Source organism: Ailuropoda melanoleuca, chromosome X (assembly GCF_002007445.2).
Source record: "Ailuropoda melanoleuca isolate Jingjing chromosome X, ASM200744v2, whole genome shotgun sequence".
In the NCBI taxonomy this organism is placed as follows: domain Eukaryota; kingdom Metazoa; phylum Chordata; class Mammalia; order Carnivora; family Ursidae; genus Ailuropoda; species Ailuropoda melanoleuca.
In genome coordinates this window covers 53,138,266-53,157,664 of record NC_048238.1, presented here as the reverse complement: position 1 = coordinate 53,157,664, position 19,399 = coordinate 53,138,266, and the positions used below count along the sequence as shown (strand labels likewise).

The 19,399-nt window shown below is 52.0% G+C and overlaps 1 protein-coding gene across 2 annotated transcripts in view; it reads right to left on the bottom strand.

The window, feature by feature from the left end:
- LOC100478758 (NHS-like protein 2) overlaps nt 1–19,399 on the bottom strand; it is a 122,709-nt gene that overhangs the window by 76,599 nt on the left and 26,711 nt on the right. The window lies entirely within an intron of this gene.

Below are 19,399 nucleotides of genomic sequence, written 5' to 3'. Positions count from 1 at the left end.
ATGACATTTTCCCAAGTATTCTAACCCTAACCCTGGCTACAACCGGACAGCTTGACTCACTTAATCAAATTTCAGTGGCGCCCAGCGGCCCAGAGAAGACAGGACCGAGCCACACAGGCCGACCTAGCTTTGCTGTCAGCTGAGGTGGGACAGTGGCAAATGGTACCCAATGCTTTTGTCTCAAAGTATTTGTATATATGCCAGGATAAGGCTTTACCCCGTGCAGCATTTCTCACCTCACAAAGCCCCGTGAAACATCCTCCCCATTTGTTGTGTGCCATAGCCCTGGAAGGCCGTGGCAGTGGCTGTCCTCAGCACCCTTATATTCCACATGAAGAACATGGGTACAAGGGCCAAAATCACTTCCTCCAAAACTCAAAGTAAGGCTCAGAGCTGGGATTCAAACCTTGGGCTGCCCACTCAATCCACGTTTCCCCATTCCCCGTGGCTGCTTCTTTCCGTAAAAAGAGGCCTTTACTCTTGCACTGATGTCTTTCGAGTGTGTTTGCTGGCTCAGAGAAATGATACGATTTGGTTTCTCAGCTTGACAGAATGATTTGCCAGTGCAATTGTTCTATATGTTAATGGCTTTTATTTTTCTTTGCACAAATGACACTATAACAACATTAATGGAAATCTAAGGGAAAGAATAATTCACCGACAAGCCTGCCACTCACAATAAATCAAGGTTTGCTTTTTCCACAATTCCCTTCTAGTCCTTGCTCATGTGCAGACATACGTTTTACAGGGTTTGTAAAGCTCAGCACAGATACAGTTTTGTATTGTGCCTTTTGTATGGGATCCTTGTTACAGGCATTGTCCGTGTTGCCCAGCTGTCCCCAGAATTAGCTTGTCTCGGCTCTGTCGTACTCCAGTGAGGTGGGATACATCAGATTTACTTAGCCATTTCCCTGTTCTTTGCCCTTAGGTTGGCCATTGTACTTTTTATACCCACTTTTTGGTTCCTTCCAGTTCTGGCCCAGGAAATGCATGACTATCGTGATTGGCCTCAAGCCCTAGGGCTCTTACCTCCACCTCCAACATGTCTCTCAGTTGTGGGAGGTGAGGAGCACCAGGAAATATTTTGTTTGGTGCCCTAGAGTTTCAACTTCTCCCATACCACCTTCCAATGGGCTCCTTAAGTCAGATGAGGAAATAGGTCTTTGGGAAGAAGGCCCCCAGGGGGATAGGGGCCACCTGACTCCCTCAGAAGCCCCTGCCACTTGAGCACCCATCATACCGAAATCAAGGATTGTGAGACTTCTAGAAGCTAATGAATATGAAAGGGCCAGGTCGACTACGAAAATGTCTCGCAAATGCAATGAGATGACTTCTGCGTTTTGTTTAGGTACAGAGAAGAGAACGGTAGACTCATTTTCATCTTTGAGCACAGGTCACCTTGCTCACAGGTGGCTGCTTGGGTCAGGGGGGCGGGTCGGAGAGCAGCGTGATGCCAGAACTCTCTGCATTCGAAGCCCCTCTCAGCGCCCCTGTTAGGCTTACACTCAAGAATACCCCACTTTCTTGCTAGCTCAGGAAGCCTCAGCTCCAGTTTCTGGACCCAACACAGAACCTCCAATGAGTTTAATTATGCCAACAACACAAACGTGCCATCAACTAGACATATGGTGAGCCTTCTACTGGACTGGGAATTGCAGTCCCTGTTGCTATAGAGATGGACTCCCCCTACCAGAACAGAGCCACAGAACCCTCCTTTCGCCACACCCGGTCTCCAGGGTTACTAACTCCCGCCACAGTTGCAAAGATGCCGAGAAGTACATGGCGTGGTGCGACAGGGACAAGTTTGTCAGTCAGACAGCCCTGGGCTCCAATCCTGGCTCTGCAACTTCCTGGTTGTCTGACCTTGGGGCAGCTCTCCTCCCGACTCTCAGTTTTCTCATCCGCAAAATGGCATCCACAATCCCTGCCTGGAGGTCGTTCGGAGGGTTAAGTAAAGTGGATGGAAAGTGCTGGCATACATACCATAGGTGTGCGTTACTGGTTCCTTTGCCCTTCTGTGTGGCTAGGGGTCCAAATAGATGGTTCATATATGCACGTGCCGGGTAGTAAGGGCAGCACAAGCACATATCTTCCCCTCCCCCACCCCGATTCATAGGGCAACAGGGCTACAGCTCACTCAAGAGGGAGAAGGGGGTGTGAAAGTCGGTGGGAAGTCAGTTCCAACTCATGAGCTTGGCAGAAAAGGTTTTCCAGTGTCAAAGCAACCTATGTCTTCCACATTCTGGAACCATCCCAGCGCCAGCCCTGCCTGCACCCCCACCTGCTTTGCAGCTGCGTTGCTCAGCCTGTCTGCTCCCCACGGTCCCCCAAACATGCCAGGCTCATGAGTGGTTCCATTCTCAGGGAAGACCCATGGTGTTCCTGCATCTGCAATCGTAATCAGTCTTCTTCAATTTGGGAAGCGATTCCAACTTTCTCAAAGTTTTTCTAGCTATCTCACACCACATCTGCCTAACCACTCTTGGTGGAGGTGGGGGCGGGGTGGGGTGGTGTGTGTTAAGGATCTCCTTTAAGAATTAATAGCTTTTTAAAGATTTATTTATTTATTTGAAAAAGAGAGTGTGTGAGCAGGGGGGATGGGCAGAGGGAGAGGGAGAATCTCAAGCAGGCTCCATGCTAATCGTGGAGCCCAATGTGGGGCTCAATCTCACGACCTTGAGATCACGACCTGAGCTGAAATCGAGAGGCAGACGCTTAACCAACTGAGCAACCCAGGCGCCCCAAATTAATAGCTTTTTATAGCTGAAGGATGAAGGTAGCAGAGGTGAATGAATTGCCTAAGATCACCCTGCTGGTTCACAGGCAAGAGAGATCAGAACTCAAGCCTCCAAGGCCTCGTCAACAGCTCTTTCCCACCCTTTGGTAAACAAGTTTTAGCCGTCGCCTTCGAAGAGCTCGCATTTTACTAGGGGAGATAAGCATGCCACAACAACCATAAAAATGACATAGAAGCCAATCTGAAAAGGCTACGTACCATATGATTCCAACTATATGACACTGTGGGAAAAGCAAAACCAGGGAGACAGCAAAAAGACCAGTGGTTGCTGGAGGTTAGGGGTGGGGAGGGGAAGGATGAATATACCTCGAACACAGGAGACGTTTAGGATGGTAAAAATACTCTGTATGATACCATAACGATGGGTACATGTCATCATACACTTGTCCAAACCCATACAATATGCAACACCAAGAATGAACTGTAATGTGAACTACGGACTTTGGGTGATAAGGACACGTCAATATAGGTTTATCAATTGTAACAAATGTTCCACTCTGGTGGGGGATGTTGATCACGGGGGAAGCTGCCTGGGGGGGGGGCGGTATACAGGAAATCTATATGCCTTCTCCTCAATTTTGTGAACCTAAACTTCTCTTAAAAATGAAAAGTCTTCATAAAAAAAAAAGCCAGATGAAAAGCACATTGAAAAGACATTGCAGCGATGATAAAAGTACATACAAAGTACCAAATCAGCACAGAGGAAGGAATGATGAACTCCGTTAATAAATTTTGTATGGAGGAAGGAGATCAGTCAGTGAAGGCTTCAGGGAAGAGGAGACACCCAGTCAGGGCTTTGAAGGATGAATAGGAAATTGCCAAGAGAAGTTGGGGGGTTGGGGGGGCATTCCAGGCAAAAGAAAGTGCGCTTGTGAAAGCAAGGAAGTACCGAATGGGCATGGTGTATTTGGAAAACCAGGAGTCGCTCAAGATGGCTAGATCATCAAGTTCACAAGGACATAACAGGAGGTAAGGCTAGAGACATAGGTGGGTCCAATCATGGAAAGTCTTCACGGCGTGCTAAGAAACATACTTTACCCTGGAAACCGCTGCTTCCCAAACCTAAGGCAATCGTGTCTCACATTTTCAACTTTTTCCATTTCCATGCACCACCTGTAATACTATTTACTTAATTATTTTATTTTAAAAGACTCACTTTAAAACACTTAATCTTGCCCTAATAAAAAATATATGAGAAACCACGGGTAGGATTTGCTAGTAATATTTTTTCCAATACACGTTAAAATACATACAGAACACTGAAAGGAAAAAAAAAGTGTTCTCTGGATCATGTGCAAATGATTCCCTGGGCCACCTGGGACAAGTGGGCCACACACTGGGGACAATCCTGATCTCCCTGCCCCAAATTAGCAAGGCTTGGTTTCATAGCACGAGAGTGCAGGGTCGGATCACTCTAGTGGCAGACTGCACTAGGCACGGCCAGGAGAAGGGCAAAGGTGGAGGCCAGGAGCTCAGTTCTGGAAGAGGCCAGAGGTAACAAAGGACTCATACTGACAGTGGGATAAGAGGAGGGGTTGCCAGGTCTCAGAGGAAGACTCAACAATAAATACTTGTTGAATGAATAGATGGATGGATGGATGGATGGATGGATAGTTGGATGGATGGATGAGTGCAAATTTTAATTGTTAGGGGAGGGAGAGAGAAGAGCAGATGACGACTCTAGTTTCGAGTTTGGGTTCCTGGACAGATGGTGGTGTCACCAAGAGAAAATGGATGAGAAAGGGGAGCTTCTTTGCAGGGGTGAACCGTGAGATCCTTGTGGGACATTCAGGTGGAGATGGAGCAGTTGACTGTCAGTTTGAGTGGGGACTAGAGATGTGGAGGTTAAGCCTCTGGAGGTGGTCTCCAGGTGCGGCTTTCCCTGCCAGGGGAGAGCGTGTAGGGCGACAGCAGATGCGATGGGAGCCCAAGTCGGAGCTCTGAAGAAAGGACATTTGCATCTAAAGGTGGGTAACGGAAGAGGCGCTTTCTTCCTCCAGGAGGCTCTTCCTGGTGGCCTCAGGACAGACCTACCCTCTGTGGTGGGGCCTCACCTCCTCCCTTAGACCATTGAGCTGTTTCTTGTGCCTATCTCCTCTCCTTGACCAGTCAGTGGGTAGCCTGGGGCCGAGAGGCTAACCGGTTCTTTCTCTAGTTAGCTCGGCAGGACTGCGCGTCCCACCAAGGCTCCGAGGACTCCCAGGGGTGGTGTGTGAGCAGGTGTAGTGCTGGGGAAAAGCGAGGGCCAGGAGGTGAAGTGGGTCAGGGGGTGGAGTGGGAGAGGGAGGGAGAAGTAGTCCCGAGGCCACCTCCTCATGCCTCCAGAAGCTGGTCCAGCAGCTACTGCTTCCAGGATGACCCTGGATCGGAGCTGGCATTGAAAATGCAGAACAATTTCTAAGAAATGAAGTAGCAGTCAGTAAGTGTCCCCAGCCGCAGCACCGGCCCTTACGTGGAAAGTGATCCTCCAGCTCAAAAAAGCTCTAATGCCCAGGACCTTTGCTGTTGGCTCAGTGGCCCACAGGGGCCTGAAGTAAGCCCACCTAGGAGGTCCAATCAGGCCCAGATCTGCCAGGTGGACCCCAGCAGCAGTCACCCTGCTGGGAGCGCATTCCAAGTTGCTTTCCTGGAGCTTCCCTTGCCCCCACAGACTCCGAGACCCCCATTCCAGGGCCACCTCTGGGACTGGCTGGCCCTGGACAACTCCCAGGAACCATTCGCCCGGCCGAGTTCCCAGGAAAAGGCAGAGGCAGCTCTCTGGTCCTGAACATGGCAGGCTTTTGGCAAGACACCAATCTGTGTGCTGCTTTCTTACGGTAAACTTGAGTTAAACTTGGCAAAAACTTTCCTTTCCTTCCCGCTGGCCTAAATGGTAGATGTGGGCCTCCCAAATGGGTACAGAGAAAACCACGGGCTTCTTCCGTGGGGAGGGGTGCTGAGTAGGGAGACCGGGGTGGGGGGAAGGGCTAGCAAGATGGAGGGAGGAGGGCAGGGAGGGGCCCCCGTGCATGTGGTCTGATCTGAGGTGGCAGTGGAAGGTGTTTCCCAAGTGGCCAAGGATCAGGCAGGAGGGAAGACAGTTGGTGGGGGGTGAACGGGACAAGAGAAGTTTCATCCACATTGCTCTTGCTCTGCTTGGAAAGGTGAGCTAGGAAAAGTTGTCTCCAGATTCTGTCTCCCTGATTTCTATACCGTCTGCATCCAGGAAGAGGCTGTTGGGAGGAACTATGCCAGCACCCTCCAGTCCAGGTCTGGAGAAGGCCAAAGGATGAGGCAGGGCACACCCAGGGTAGGAGGGCAGCAAGCTCAAGGCTGGCACCTGCTCTTCTCACCCATGCAGTGAGGAGAGCCCCCCTCCGGGGCTGGGGCAGGAGGTGGGGGCAGGGCATTACACAGCAAGAAACAGATTTGTCGGGAGCTTTCCGTGTATGCAGCATCTGAGGTAGAGCCAGGAGAGGTGTAGGTGTAGTGTGAGGTGGGGGGGCACTGGGGGAGCTGAAGGTTCCAATAACAAAGGAGTCTCGTCAAGGATAAGCCATGCACGGTTCCAGGTCTCTGCCTACTGGATCCAGACAGAAAGCACAGTCCTAGCAATAAACTTCAGTCCAAGGCACGTTGCTCACTTCCCAGACGGTCCAGCCACCCTCCAGAGGCTACATGGGGCTGCTGGCAAACCCTGCCAGCTCAGGGAGCTCTGACTTATGCAATTCAGGCTGGTGGGGAGCAGCGGAGCTGGGAGTTCACCCGCACCTCCCTCGGGCTCTCTCCCCGCCCCCTGCCAGCCCCTGCAAGTCACGCCAAGGGTCAGGGGCCCCGCGGGGCTGCAGCTGGGGAGGCCCTAGCTGTAGGAGCCCCAGAAAAAGGAGGGAAGGGAAGAGAGTACCTGTTGCTGAATGCATCCTGTTTTGGCTCTTACTCCTCGGTTGCTTGTGGTGAGAGTTGCCCATCATTCTGTTCTGGACTGGCAGCCGCCCCCGTGGCTGCCGCCGCCTCCTCCTCTCCTCCTCCTCCTTCTTTTCCTCCTCCTCCTCCCCCTCCTCCTCCTCCTCCTCTTCCTCCTCTGCTTGTGCTCCTCCCCAGGTGCTTACATCACCTCGGCTCTGCTTCTCACACACATGGCTCATCCAAAACCCACTTGCGCCCCTGGCACACAATTGTCCAGACCTGACCCTCTCACTTGGACGAGAGCCTGCTAGGAGCTTCTCTCAGCCTCTCTCTCTTTCTCCCTCTCTCTCCCTCCCTCCTCCCCCCTTCCTCTGTCTCTCTCTCCCTCCCCCTCCCCCTTGCTCAGCGCTCTACTCAGGTTGAGCAGCCCAGGTTCCAGGAGAACCCTAGCGAGCCCTGAGTGCAGCCCCCGCCTCATCTGCCCCTGCAGCCGGGGCCAGCACGGGCACCCTCAGGGACCCGACTCGCCCGCCCTCACCGTCCCTGGCTGCCTCTGCTCTCAGTGCTGTCATTTCTGCTGCCACTCGCTCCGTCTGCAGAAGCTTGCAGGAGCGAGGGGCCAATAACAGAGCCTAATCCGGGAGTGTGACAGGGACCAGTGAAGGAATGTGCTACCCAGGAATTCTAAGTGATACAGCTCCCTGCTCCACTGGGGGATGGATCCAGTTCTGTAAGCGACAGCTGCCAATGGACCCTGGACTCCATTCCCGACAGAGACCTGGGGAAATTCTGGCAGAGCACAAGACTGCCAGGCTGCAGGCTCGGAGCTACCACAGCCGGAGGCCTCTCGCCTGCCCAATGTGGCCACCAGGCGTACCTGCCGCCTCGTCAGACACACCTGAAGCCTCGCTCCGCTCTCCCCTCCCCTGCCTGCTCTGCCTTCCCAGGGGGAGGGCCGATCTGGCAGCCCAGAGATCCAGAGCCTGGAACTGGGACCATGGGCAGCCAATAAGAGGGCTCCTTCCCTGAGTCCCACTGTAATTCCCGCACACGCTCTCACTGTCTCTCCCTCTCCCTCCCACCCCCTCCCCACACGCAGGCAGCTGCTCACTGCAAGCACTGCAGCCCTGTGGGATGAGTGACATGGGGCAGGCTGTGCCGGCTCAGCAGCTCGCTCCAGCCCAAACCGCCTGGAGGCAAGGAAAGGGCCAGGGCTCCTGGCGTCAACCGGGCCAGAGCTAGACAGCCTTGAATGACTTCACTCACTTAGTGGAGTTGTGGTACTGTCCAGCCTGATGTCATCAGACTCACGCTCACAGGGACGTGGGACCTGTCCGTCATCGCCATGGCCACAGAGCACTGTGGGTACAGGGCTGGCTAGAGCCGTAGCCCGGCGGACTCCGAGCACCGTGCCACCCAGACAGCAGAGCCTTCTGGCTTTGAGGCAAGAGGTCTAAAGTGGGATCCATCCATCTGTCCATCTACCCACCCACTCACCCGCCCAATCATTGCCGTTCTTCCAGCAGTTCTCAGGCATCTACTCTGACCCGTCAGGCGTTCTGCTGGTGTTGGGGACACAGATGTAGTCAGTCACTATCTAGGAGGGGTGACCGACACATCCGCGGAGCGTAACAATACGAAGGGATCACCACTACACCAGGGAAAGGATCCACATGTTGTGGGAGCACCAAAGAGAAACTTCTTTAGTCTGGAAGACTTGAAGACACCCTCCCAGAGGAAGTGACACTTGGACGGGGTCCTGAAAGATGAAGAAGAGTTGGCCAGACCCGGAGAGAGAAAAGGCACACTGTTAAATATTTGGAATCTTACCCCCACTAGGAACTTCTCTTGCCAGGCCCCCAGCGGTCAAGGGACTCCTCAGTTTTCTTCAACAATTCCACACACATCACTTAAGCTCACCTCTGTGCCAGATTGAGGCGACACAGGGAGGCAGACGCTGCCTTTGAGGCTCCCCAGCCTAGTGGGGGAGACACAATTATACAGAAAAGTCACAGGATGGTATGATCTTTGCTCAGGCTTTGCAGCTCACTGTGGAATGTGGCAGGAGGCCTCCAAGGAGACCCCCCAGAGGCCAGAAAAGAGGGCTTGGGAAATAGAGGCCCCAGAGCAAGTGTAAAAGGCCAAGAGGGAAGCATCTTGGGAAAAATACATGTATGAATATAGTGAAAGTCGTGAAAGGTTTATGAACGTGGCAAAAACCTTGAAGGTAAGGTTTGGGGAACATCTGGTCCCTGCCCCCTTATCTACTTGTGGTGGGTCCTAGATGTGAGTCTTGGTAGATTCAAGGTTGTAAAAGGCCTGGGAGTCAAACCAGATTTGAGGTCGACTGCGTTGTGCGCTTGGGACCCCAGACTATATTCCTGGGGACCAGCCAAGGAAGCTCAAACAGGAATGGGCGGGTTTTGGAGCGTCTGAAGAACGGGGATGGAGGGTGGGGTTGAGGAAGGAGTGAATGATCATAAATTTTACACACCTGTGTACCCACTCCCCAGGTCAAGAAGTTGAGCCTGACCAGGACTACAGAAGCGCTCCTCAAAGCACTTTTTAGCCATCATCATAGATCCTCTCATGCAGCCCTGCGAGGTAGATATTCTTAGTTTGATCCCCTTTACAGGTACCTAAATGGAGGCTAAGAGAGGGGAGGCAGCTTGGCCAAGGTCCCCACTGGCTTCCTCCCCTGGGCCTCGACATGTGCTCACTTTGCTCCCAGAGGAGAAAAACCAGCAAAAGAGAACAGCGGACAGAGAACTCCTCCTTTCTTCCTGCCTCCCCTCTGCCCCATCATTCCTCTCTCTCCTCTTCTTGTCTGAGCTTCTCATAGAGTCGACACCCCGGCTCCCATGTCTTCACCTCTTTCTGTTAGCCCCTGTGAAGCTCCAGACCCTTCTCACACCCCTACCTCCACCTCCTGGAGCTTCCCTCGCCCCGTCACCAGTGTCCCTGTGGCCACAACCAGTCACAGATGCTTTCACATCTTTTCTCATTGTGCCGCCCTGCTCTGTTCACCACCGGTGGGGGGGGGTCACACACTCTTTTTTTTTTTTTAAGATTTTATTTATTTATTTGAGAGAGTGAGAGAGAGAGAACGCGAACAGGGGGAGGGGCAGAGGGAGAAACAGACTCCCCACTAAGCAGGGAGTCCAACGCAGGGCTCAATCCCAGGACCCTGGGATCCTGACCCTCATGAGCCAAAGGCAGATGCTTAACCGACTGAGCCACCCAGGTGCCCCTACTCCTTCTTGACTAAATGAACCTAACCAGTACATGGGGTAGATATGATTTGGGCCCCTAACTGTCTATCTCCAAATTTGGTACTTTCTCTACCGTCTATCTCAACTGGACGGGGAATGTTTTTAGGCATCTTTAATACTTTTATCTCCCTTTCCATCTAGTTAGTGAGTCCTGTAAGTTGTTCCTCAGAACTGTCTCGCATCCAAGCACTTTGCAGTATCACCTCCACTTCCCTCATCTTGGTCCCAGCTACCATTCTCTCTCCCCTAGACCACTGCAGTGCACACTCCCTTCACCAGGCTCCCTGCTTGCACCCTTACATCCTCTAATCTATTCTTCACACAGCAGCCAGAGTGAGCTTTTACAAACATAACCCAAATCCTATCACTCCTTTGCTCGGAACCTCCCAATGTCCTGCTGTCTAAAGTGTCAAATCCAGGGATGCCTGGGGGGCTCAGAAGGTTAAGAGTCTGCCTTCGGCTCAGGTCAGGAACCCAGGGTCCTGGGATCGAGTCCCACATCAGGCTCCCTGCTCAGTGGGGAGCCTGCTTCTCCCCCTGCCTGCCACTCCCCCTGCTTGTGCTCTCTCTCTGACAAACAAATAAATAAGATTTTTAGAAATAAATAAAGTGTCAAGTGCATGCTCTTTAGCCTATACTCAGACATAGCCCCGTCTGACCTCTTCGCCTTCTGTTTCCTGAAATAAGCCCCTCTGCCCATTCAGTCTGTTCGGTACACATTCTATTCTCTGCCTTGTCCTTGTTATTTCTCACCTAATGGGTAAAGCAACCTGGGAAAGGCTTTGTAGTCAGAACAACCTGGATTCAAATCCTCACTCTGCCATTTCCACCTGTGTGGCCTTGCGAAGTCTCTTAACTTCCCCTGCCTCAATTTTCCCCATCTGTATAACAGGGGTTGAAAACCTCTAACTTGAGACTTCCGTTAGCGAAGGGGCACCAGGCATATAGTTGGTACTTGCTAAAAAGTGCTTCTTGGGGCACCTGGGTGGTGCAATCTGTTAAATTGGGCCCTTGGTTTCAGCTCAGGTTGTGATCACAGGGTCATGAGATCAAGCCCCTCATCGGGCTCTGTGCTCAGTGAGGAGTCTACTTAAAACTCCCCCTCCCTCTCCTTCTGCTCCTTCCCCCCCCCCGCTCTCTCTCTCTAAAATAAATAAATAAATCTGTCTAAAAAAGTGCTTCTCATCCCCTTCTGTCTCTCCCTACTGTTTCCAAATCCTCCAGCTCCCCAGCTTCAGCTCTAACCCCACCGCCCCGTTAAAGCCTTTTCCCCATCCATTCCCAGTCCGCAGGGCTCCCCCTGAGTACCTTCAGCCTGGGCTGCCTGAGCCACTCAACCTGTTCCTAAACATAGATGTCCCGGAATTGCTAGAAAACTTCCATGGGTTCGTGAACCTTCTCTGCTCTTGGCAGCTTGTGAGTTGCTTGAGGGCTGTGTCGGATTTGGGGCCCCTGAGTGTGCACTACGTCGGGCCTGGCACAGAGGACGTCTCAGGGTTTTCTGACTAATCAGTATGGGCCACTCTACCCTGCCCACGCAGACCTTCCCTCCTCCTCTTCCTCCTACTTCTCCTTTGCTCCCTGACAACCCCTCCAAAGCTTGGTCCTCCCGCCCCCAGCAACTCAAGAGTCTTCTCAAAATATTCGCACCCCTTCTGACTTCTCAGGGTGGGCATCCAGGCTGTGTGTGGGGCGGGTGGCCGCAGTTCTAATGGGTTCACTGATGCAAGATCACCGCCCGTAGAAAGGGGCTAAGATAGGGGCTATCCTTTGTGCTGAGCATTGTGCTCAGGTTGGGGGGGTGCCATAATGGCTTTGGGGGGGCTAGGTCCCCTGTGGTGTCTTCACGCGGACTTCGGGGCCGGGGAAAGGGCGTTTTTCCGGAATGCATGCGAGCCAAGCCAGGGCAGAAGCAGCTGTGTCTATCGAGGAAAGAGGACCAGCCTCCTCACCCGCCTTGGCGCCTTTAGATACACCAGGAGAGGGCACAGAGAAGTCTGAGCAACTCTGGGGTCCATTTCCCCAAAGTGAAGGAGTTTAAAGCTCATTGGTGTCACCTCATCAGCCATGTCCAGCTGTACGCAGGGCTGGAGGACAGGGGGTGGGGCAGGGGGGAGGGAATGAGGCTGGTGGTACTATCTCCAGACTTTCCTCCAGATAGAACCCAAGAGCTGGGAAGAGAGCCAGTTTGTCACTTTAGTCGTGCTCTCACTTACTTCTCACAACTACCTGTGAGGGGCTGATGATTGGTCCCCATTCCGCAGATGAGAAAATGGAGCTTGGGGAAAGAGGTGGTGCTGGTAAGTGGCATGGTCAGGGTGAGAACCCACACGAGGCTGACTCCAAGTCCGGCTCTTCTTCACTCTGCCAGCTCTGTCTGCCATGATCTGCACACACTCTATCCTGCTATGGGGAAGCTCTGGGTACAAGTTCCAGAAGGAGAAGTGAATTCGAATACACGACCCTGACTCTGACTCCAGCAGGCCCTAGCCTACCAGCAGCCGGTCCTTGGTGGTTCACTCAGCGCCCTGTCCTGGAGACACTTTCCAACTTTCCATCAGGCCCCCTCAAGCCTGAAGTACCAACTTCTCTCCCAAGCCCCCCAAAGTGCTGTCTTCTATTCCATCTGCTTGGGACAGTTTTTTTCCCACCTCCATCTCTGCTTGTTCAAAGTCATACTCATCTAGGACCCAGCCTCCTCCTCCAGGAAGCTTTCTCTTAGCCTTGTGGCCAGGAGCACACTCACATCCCCATGACCACATCCTCTTCGTGACTGGTAGGCCATTGCCTACGCCTCCTGTCCTGCTTCAAGCCTTTTCTGATCTTCCCAGCCATAAACAACTTTCCCCTGTGTTTATTTCCACAGTACAACGCGATGTTCGCTGAGGTGTGGTACACGTTTTGCTAGTGGTACGTGAAATAGTGGTATGACAGAGAGTTTCACATATACACACATGATCTTTTTAAGTCTAATAGTCATGTATGTATTCTAATGCATACTAGACTCTAATAATAATTGGAGGAAAGAACTAGTGTAGTTCCTTGAGTATTCAAGGCTGAATTAAATGAGTTCAAGAAAAATAATTTGGTATCTGTTAAGTGGATTGAATTACTTGTCCCTTCCTCGTGGGCTGTGGTGAGGAGATCGGCAATGCTGACTATGAATCTTTGAGGAGCACTTCTGTAGTCCTAGTCAGGCTCGACTTCTTGACCTGGGTTATGGGTACATGGGTGTGTTCACTTTATCATCATTCACCGATGTGTGCACTTTTTAAAAAAGATTTTATATATTTATCTGAGAGAGAGAGAGAGTGCGAGCACAAGCCGGGGGGCGGGGCAGAGGGAGAGGGAGAAGCGGACTCCCCACTGAGCAGGGAGCCCAACGTGGGGCTCAATCCTAGGACCCCGAGATCATGACCTGAGCCGAAGGCAGATGCTTAACCCACTGAGCCACAGAGGCGCCCCTGTGCACTTCCTGATGTGTGCTCCTTTGTGTGCGCGTGTGTGTGTGTGTGTGTGTGTGTTAATTTCCTATAAAAAGTTTATTTAAAAAAAAACTGTCACATAGCAGGCGCTCACTCAAGATGAGTTGCACACTTTGTATTTGGGGCCCAAGGACCTGCTGGAAGGGTGTTGATGCCACTGACATCCAAGGAAGGGGCAGGGCAGGTATATAGAAAGTGGGTTCAGGGAAGGCAGTAGGCTACAGAATTGTGATTCGAGGCATGTTTTCTTCGTTGGCCCCTGTCCCAGTAAGAAAGCCAGAAGGCCTTCTGAGAGCTTGTGCTGATGAGTAGCAGGCCGAGGCCAAGAAGGTGGAAGGAGCCAAGACTTGGATCATAAACAAGCATACATCCCAGAGGATAAGCGGACAGGCCAGCACAGGGGACAGAGTGCTGGCCGGATGCTTCGTGACCTTGGGCAGGCCCTGGGCCTCTCTGAGCCCCATTTCGTTTCCACCTGGGCAGTAAAATACATGGACCTAATTGCTCCTTGAGGGTCCTCTTGCCTCAGACACTCAAAGGGTTGTCCTCTGCATTGACATTAGTCAACAATCTCTTCTCAAATAATTGGAACAGCCATACTGTTCTAGGTGCTGTTCTGGTCACAGAGGACACACGAATGAGAGACTCCAGTGGCTGCCTGAATTCAGGGGGCTCCCAGGCCACGGTTTTTCTTTCTACCCTTCCCCCTGCGGAGAGACGAGCACCACGGTTCAGAGTAGAAGGGTCTCTAAGAGACTTTTAAAGGAAACCGTAGCCAAGGGTTGGAAATACACATGCCTCCAAAGGTCAGGAGGGGTGGTGACATTTGTGAAGTAGGCTAGGGAAAGCCAAGTGGAGCATGTGGTGCTGCCCCTCCCCCCGGGTGCCCCAAGGCATTCAACCTTCAATCGGGGAAACCTCTATGCTGGCCCAGTCTAACCCATCTGTAGCCCACAGGCTGCCAAGAGCTGGCAGTTTGCTTCCAAATATATTTGGGCCTATACCGCAACAGGTGTCTACTTCTGTAGAAATGATATACATGGAATACAGTGCTCATCGATGTTATACATGATAAGACACAAAGAAATACGTGACAACAAGAAACGTTATCAGGAATTCTAATATTGTCATCCTGTACTGCGATAGATTACGCACCCACTTCGGGAGGCGCAGGTCTTACGGCTAGCTGATGCCAGGAGGACAGAAGAAAGGGACCACTAGTTCTGTGCCCCACTACCTTCCAGGCCTTGCTCCCAGGGCTCCGCATGCTTTACTCATTCACTCGCTCAATGGATTTCACTGAGCCTGTGGTTTCTAGGCCCCGTGCCAGGCCCTGGGAGATAGAGAGATGGACAGGACAGACGGAAGCAGTTGACAGGCCAGACAGAGGAGACAGATAAGAACTAAGAGCATAAATAACCGATGTACGGCTGGCTCGGTAGAAGCGCTATGAGGGCCGTTAACATGGTGCTATGACGGTGAGGGCTGGGATGAGGGTGGGGAGCTCCTCTGGGTAAGTGGTTGGGGAAGGTCTCCAGGAGCTAAGAACGGAGGATGACAAGGGGCCCGCGCGCGCCAAGGGAATAGGAGGTGCCAAGTCCACAAGGGGAGGAGAAATGATTTCGAGAACTGGAAAGGCCAGTCTGTCTAGGGTGGAGGAGGTAAGGGGAAGAGTGGCCAATTTTAATTGAAGCATAATGGAAAACTACCAGACAGCTTTAAGCAAGGGACTGATGGGATCTCGTTTAACATTTTCAAAGACCACCACATCTACTCTGCAGAGGACGGACTGGAGGTGACTGGAGAAGAAAGGGGGAGGTCAGGAGGCTATCGTATTGGTCTGGGCAAGAGATGACAGCCCGAATCAGGCAACGGAAACAGCGCGAGCAGGCAAGCCTAAGATATATGTCAACCTCGTAACAACCCTACAATAATGCCCTTGAGAGGCCGCTATGATCTTCCCCACTGCACTGAGGCCAAGTGAGGTTAAATAACTTGTCCAAGATCACACAGCTCGTAAGTGATGAGAGCAGGATTCACCCCGGTCTGCCTGGCTTCCTTCGCATTCTACTTCACATTCTAATTACATTTCCTGCTCCAGGGGATCATTCACCAGGACCATACAGGGTCTTCCGACTTCAATCCTGAAAATCACTGGTCTTCATGAACAAAGAAAAGGGGATTGAAGAGTGTTTGACCTGGCAATCAGCCAAGGGTACATAAGTGATTAAAACAGTCCATTCGTCCCGTTTTCCTAAACACGCTCAGTTCACCAGGGCTCTAAGTAAGGGAAAAACCATTCTTTCCTTTGGAGGGGGAGTGGACAGGAGGAGGGTGGTGATGGTATATTTGGAAATTGAAAAATAAAGGCTGCCAACTTGTGCCTTCAAGGAAAGCCCAGGGGCACAGGCCAAGACAGGGGAAGTGACTTGCCAAATCCCTCACAGCCCCCAAAGTTATTCGTGTGAAAAAGAAGGCAGAATTGTTTCTGCCAAAGACATGAAGTCCTTTACAGAGCACTTTGTTAGCAAAGCCTTGCATCCCTGTCACTATGCAAAGCACGCTGGAACGTTGCCATGGCAACAGGCAGCTGGGCGCCTGAATCAGCTCAAGGCCTGCCTCAGCAGAGGCCCAAGCCTGTGGGGGCAGCTCCCAGAAAAGGGGGGAGCGTGTGGAGGGGAACCTGGTTTTGTGTATGCTGCCAAGCAGCCCTGAGCTCCCTTCCAGGTTACCAGGGTCCAAAGCCCGTGTCTTCAGGAAATATTTCCTGTTGCCAGATAGGCCGAACTTCCACAAAACACAGGACCCCAGGTGGGCATAACCCTGACCCTTTCCCCTGGTTCTCTTCTGGGGTTCCCCCCACCTTCTCTTTTTGTGTGGCCAGGAAAAGGAAAGGAGACGGAAACATCCAGCTACTGTAAAACAAGACTCCCTTGTGTTATAAGTACAAGAAGAAACTAGAGCCCAGAGAGGGAAGGCGACTGGCCAAAGTTTGCACAGCCTTCGTGGTGCCAGAGTCGGAGCACAGCTCCCCTGATTCCGAATGCGAGTTTCACCACAGTATACTTCTTTCCCTGGGCACTAGGGAGGGAGGAGAGCCATTCAATATTGATGGAGCCCCTCTGAGTACCTAATGCGGTGCTAGATTCTTTTGCATTCCTCATAGCCCATCTGCATCTCAGACTCGGCGGCGAGAGAGCCGTAATGTCCCCATTTCACATGCTAGGAAACTGAAGCTCAGAGAGGTGAAGGAATGGACTGCAGGTCACACAGCCACGTGGACTGGCGTTAGACTTCACACTGCTCTTTGCACTTCACCACACGGCCCCACACTTCTGATGCCGCGTGCACTTCATTGCCTCCCGTACGGACAAGACACACCACTGCAAGTCATTCTAGATGCCGTCCCTCCTCTGCCACTTAGGTCAAAAGACTGTTCTCCAGTACCTCAACAAGCTGCCACCCAGTAAAGACCAGCCACTGACGTGCCTCTCCCGGCCTCAGGCTCCTCATCATTAAAGTGAGGGTAACTCTAGTTTGGGGTTGCTGGAGGGCTGAAATGAGAATGTGCATAAAGTGGGCAGGGCGGGGCACCTGGGTGGTTCAGTCGGTGAAGCATTTGCCTTTGGCTCAGGTCATGATCCCGGGGTCCTGGGTCCCGCATCGGGCTCCCGGCTCCGCGGGGAGCCTGCTTCTCCCTCAGCCTCTGCCCCTCCCCCTACCTGTGCTTCCCCTCCCCAAATAAATAAATAAAATCTTTTTAAAAAAGTGGGCAGGGCAATGTCTGGCACCCAGTAAGCGCTCAATAAATGTTAGCTACTGCTAAGTGTATTCCCTTTAGGGACCAGTTCCTGTTCGGCCTCATCAATGACACCAGCCCTCATTTGATGCAATTTCAGTTTTGTTCCTCGGTCATCCACTAATTGCTGGCTGCCAGCACCTGGAGTTGAATTCCTTCTGCCAGAGGAAGAGGAAGGCATCAAGACAAGGTGATACTGAGCCAGTCATTAAAGAATGAAGCGAGATTTGCCGATAGGATGAGGGTTGGAGAGAGAACATCCCAGGCAGAGGACATTTACAGCAGGAGCCTAAAGGTAGGAAGGTACCTTGTTTTGGCGGGGGGGAAGAATGATCTAGTACAGTGAGGCAGAAGATGAGGTAGTCGGGAGCAGACTGTGGAGGACTTCAGTGTCAGAAGAAGGGGTAAGGGATTTTATCTTGAAGGTAACAGGGAGCCACGGAAGCTTTTAGGTGAGGGAGTGACCTGAAGATCAGCATGGGAGCTATAAGGTGGAAGACTGATTGGAGACAGGAGAAAAGACCCGTCAGAGGCTGTGGAAGGGTGCGGGTGAGAGGGATTGAGGGCTGAGGATGAGCAACAGGGTGGAGGGGAACAAGGAACAGTGGAGGAGGTGACGCAGGGGGAGAGAACGGGTAGTGCCGTTCTCCAAATTAGGGTCCTGGGATGGAGGCTGCTTCTCACCCAGCCCTGGGAGAGGCACGGGAGCAGGGAGGGGAGGAGAGAGCTCAGCCTGGCCACTGCAGGTGTGTGGTGCCTCTGGGGACACTGTCCACGGGGCCAGGGCTGAGACAGAAATGGTACAGTCATTAGCTCTTGGGGGGGTCCAGCTGACCCTTGACAACACGAGCTTTAACAGCATGGGTCCGCTTACACGTGCATTATTTTTTTGATAAATACAGCAGAGAAGTGCAGCTGTATTTTTCCCTTCCCTATGGCTTTCTTAAGAATGTTTTCTTTTCTGTATTGTAAGGATACAGCGTATAATACATATAACACACAAAATAGGCAAGAAGCAACGGTTTAGATTATCAGGAAGGCTTTTGGTCAACAGTAGGCTATCAGTTATGTTTTGGGGGAAGTCAAAAGTTCTCCGGATTTTCAACGGTGGGGGAGGGTCGGTGCCCCTAACCCCCACGTTGTTCAAGGGTCAACTGTGTATGAAGCCAGAGAGTGGATGGGACAGGCCGGTTGGAGTGGGGAGAACGGGGACAGGAGGGAGCGCTGATGTTTCAGCTTTGTGTCGTGATCGTTTGTGTCTCTGCCGGGCGCTGCTCCGGCAGCCTTCCTGACGCACTGCTCCAACATTCGTGAAGCTCCCTCATGTGCAGACCAAGGCGGTCCCGCCACTTGGTGAGCAAACATGGCACAAGCCCTCATGCATGGGGCCTCAGCAAGGCAGGCGGGCAACTGGCACCGCAGATACAAGGATTTTCTGGGAAAGGGACTCGATAATCCCAAGAGGTCACACAAAATTAGGGAGCAGGCAGAGAAAGCCTTTAAGTATTGAGAAGCTATCAAGCCCAGGGTGGCAGAAACAAGTTTTCTAAAATTCTGATGTTCGTTTGAAAGTTCAAATTTTGGGGCACCTGGGTGGCACAGTGGGTTAAGTGTCTGCCTTCGGCTCAGGTCAGGATGCCGGGGTCCTGGGATCGAGTCCGCTTCTCCCTCTCCCTCTGTCCCCTGCTTGTGCTAGCTCTCCCTCTCAAATAAATAAAGAAAACCTTTAAAAAAAAAAAGGAACTGCTGGTTTAGAGAAATTCTTGCCCAGACCCATCGGGGCAAGTTAGGGAAGGTTTATTGCAGCATTCTTTGGGGTCACAGGGAGTTGAGGGGACAAGATGTCCAGTCTTAGAGGAACACAGAGGTAAACTGTGGTAGCTGTATGCAGTTGTCAGAAGTTATCAACTAGATGTGCACATAGCAGCATGGAGAGACCTCAAAAACACAGTGCTGAGGCAGAGAAAAGAAACAGAATACCGTCTATGAATCAACAATTTCTGTAAATCAAAAGCACACATAAATATATTGTCAAAGACACCTGTATTTCCAAGACACATACCAACCCACTAGAGAGAGGATGGGAGTGGGGACTAAAGACGAAAAGGAAAAATCAAGTCAGACCAAAAAAGAATGTAAAGGACCTTGCACGGATAGATGA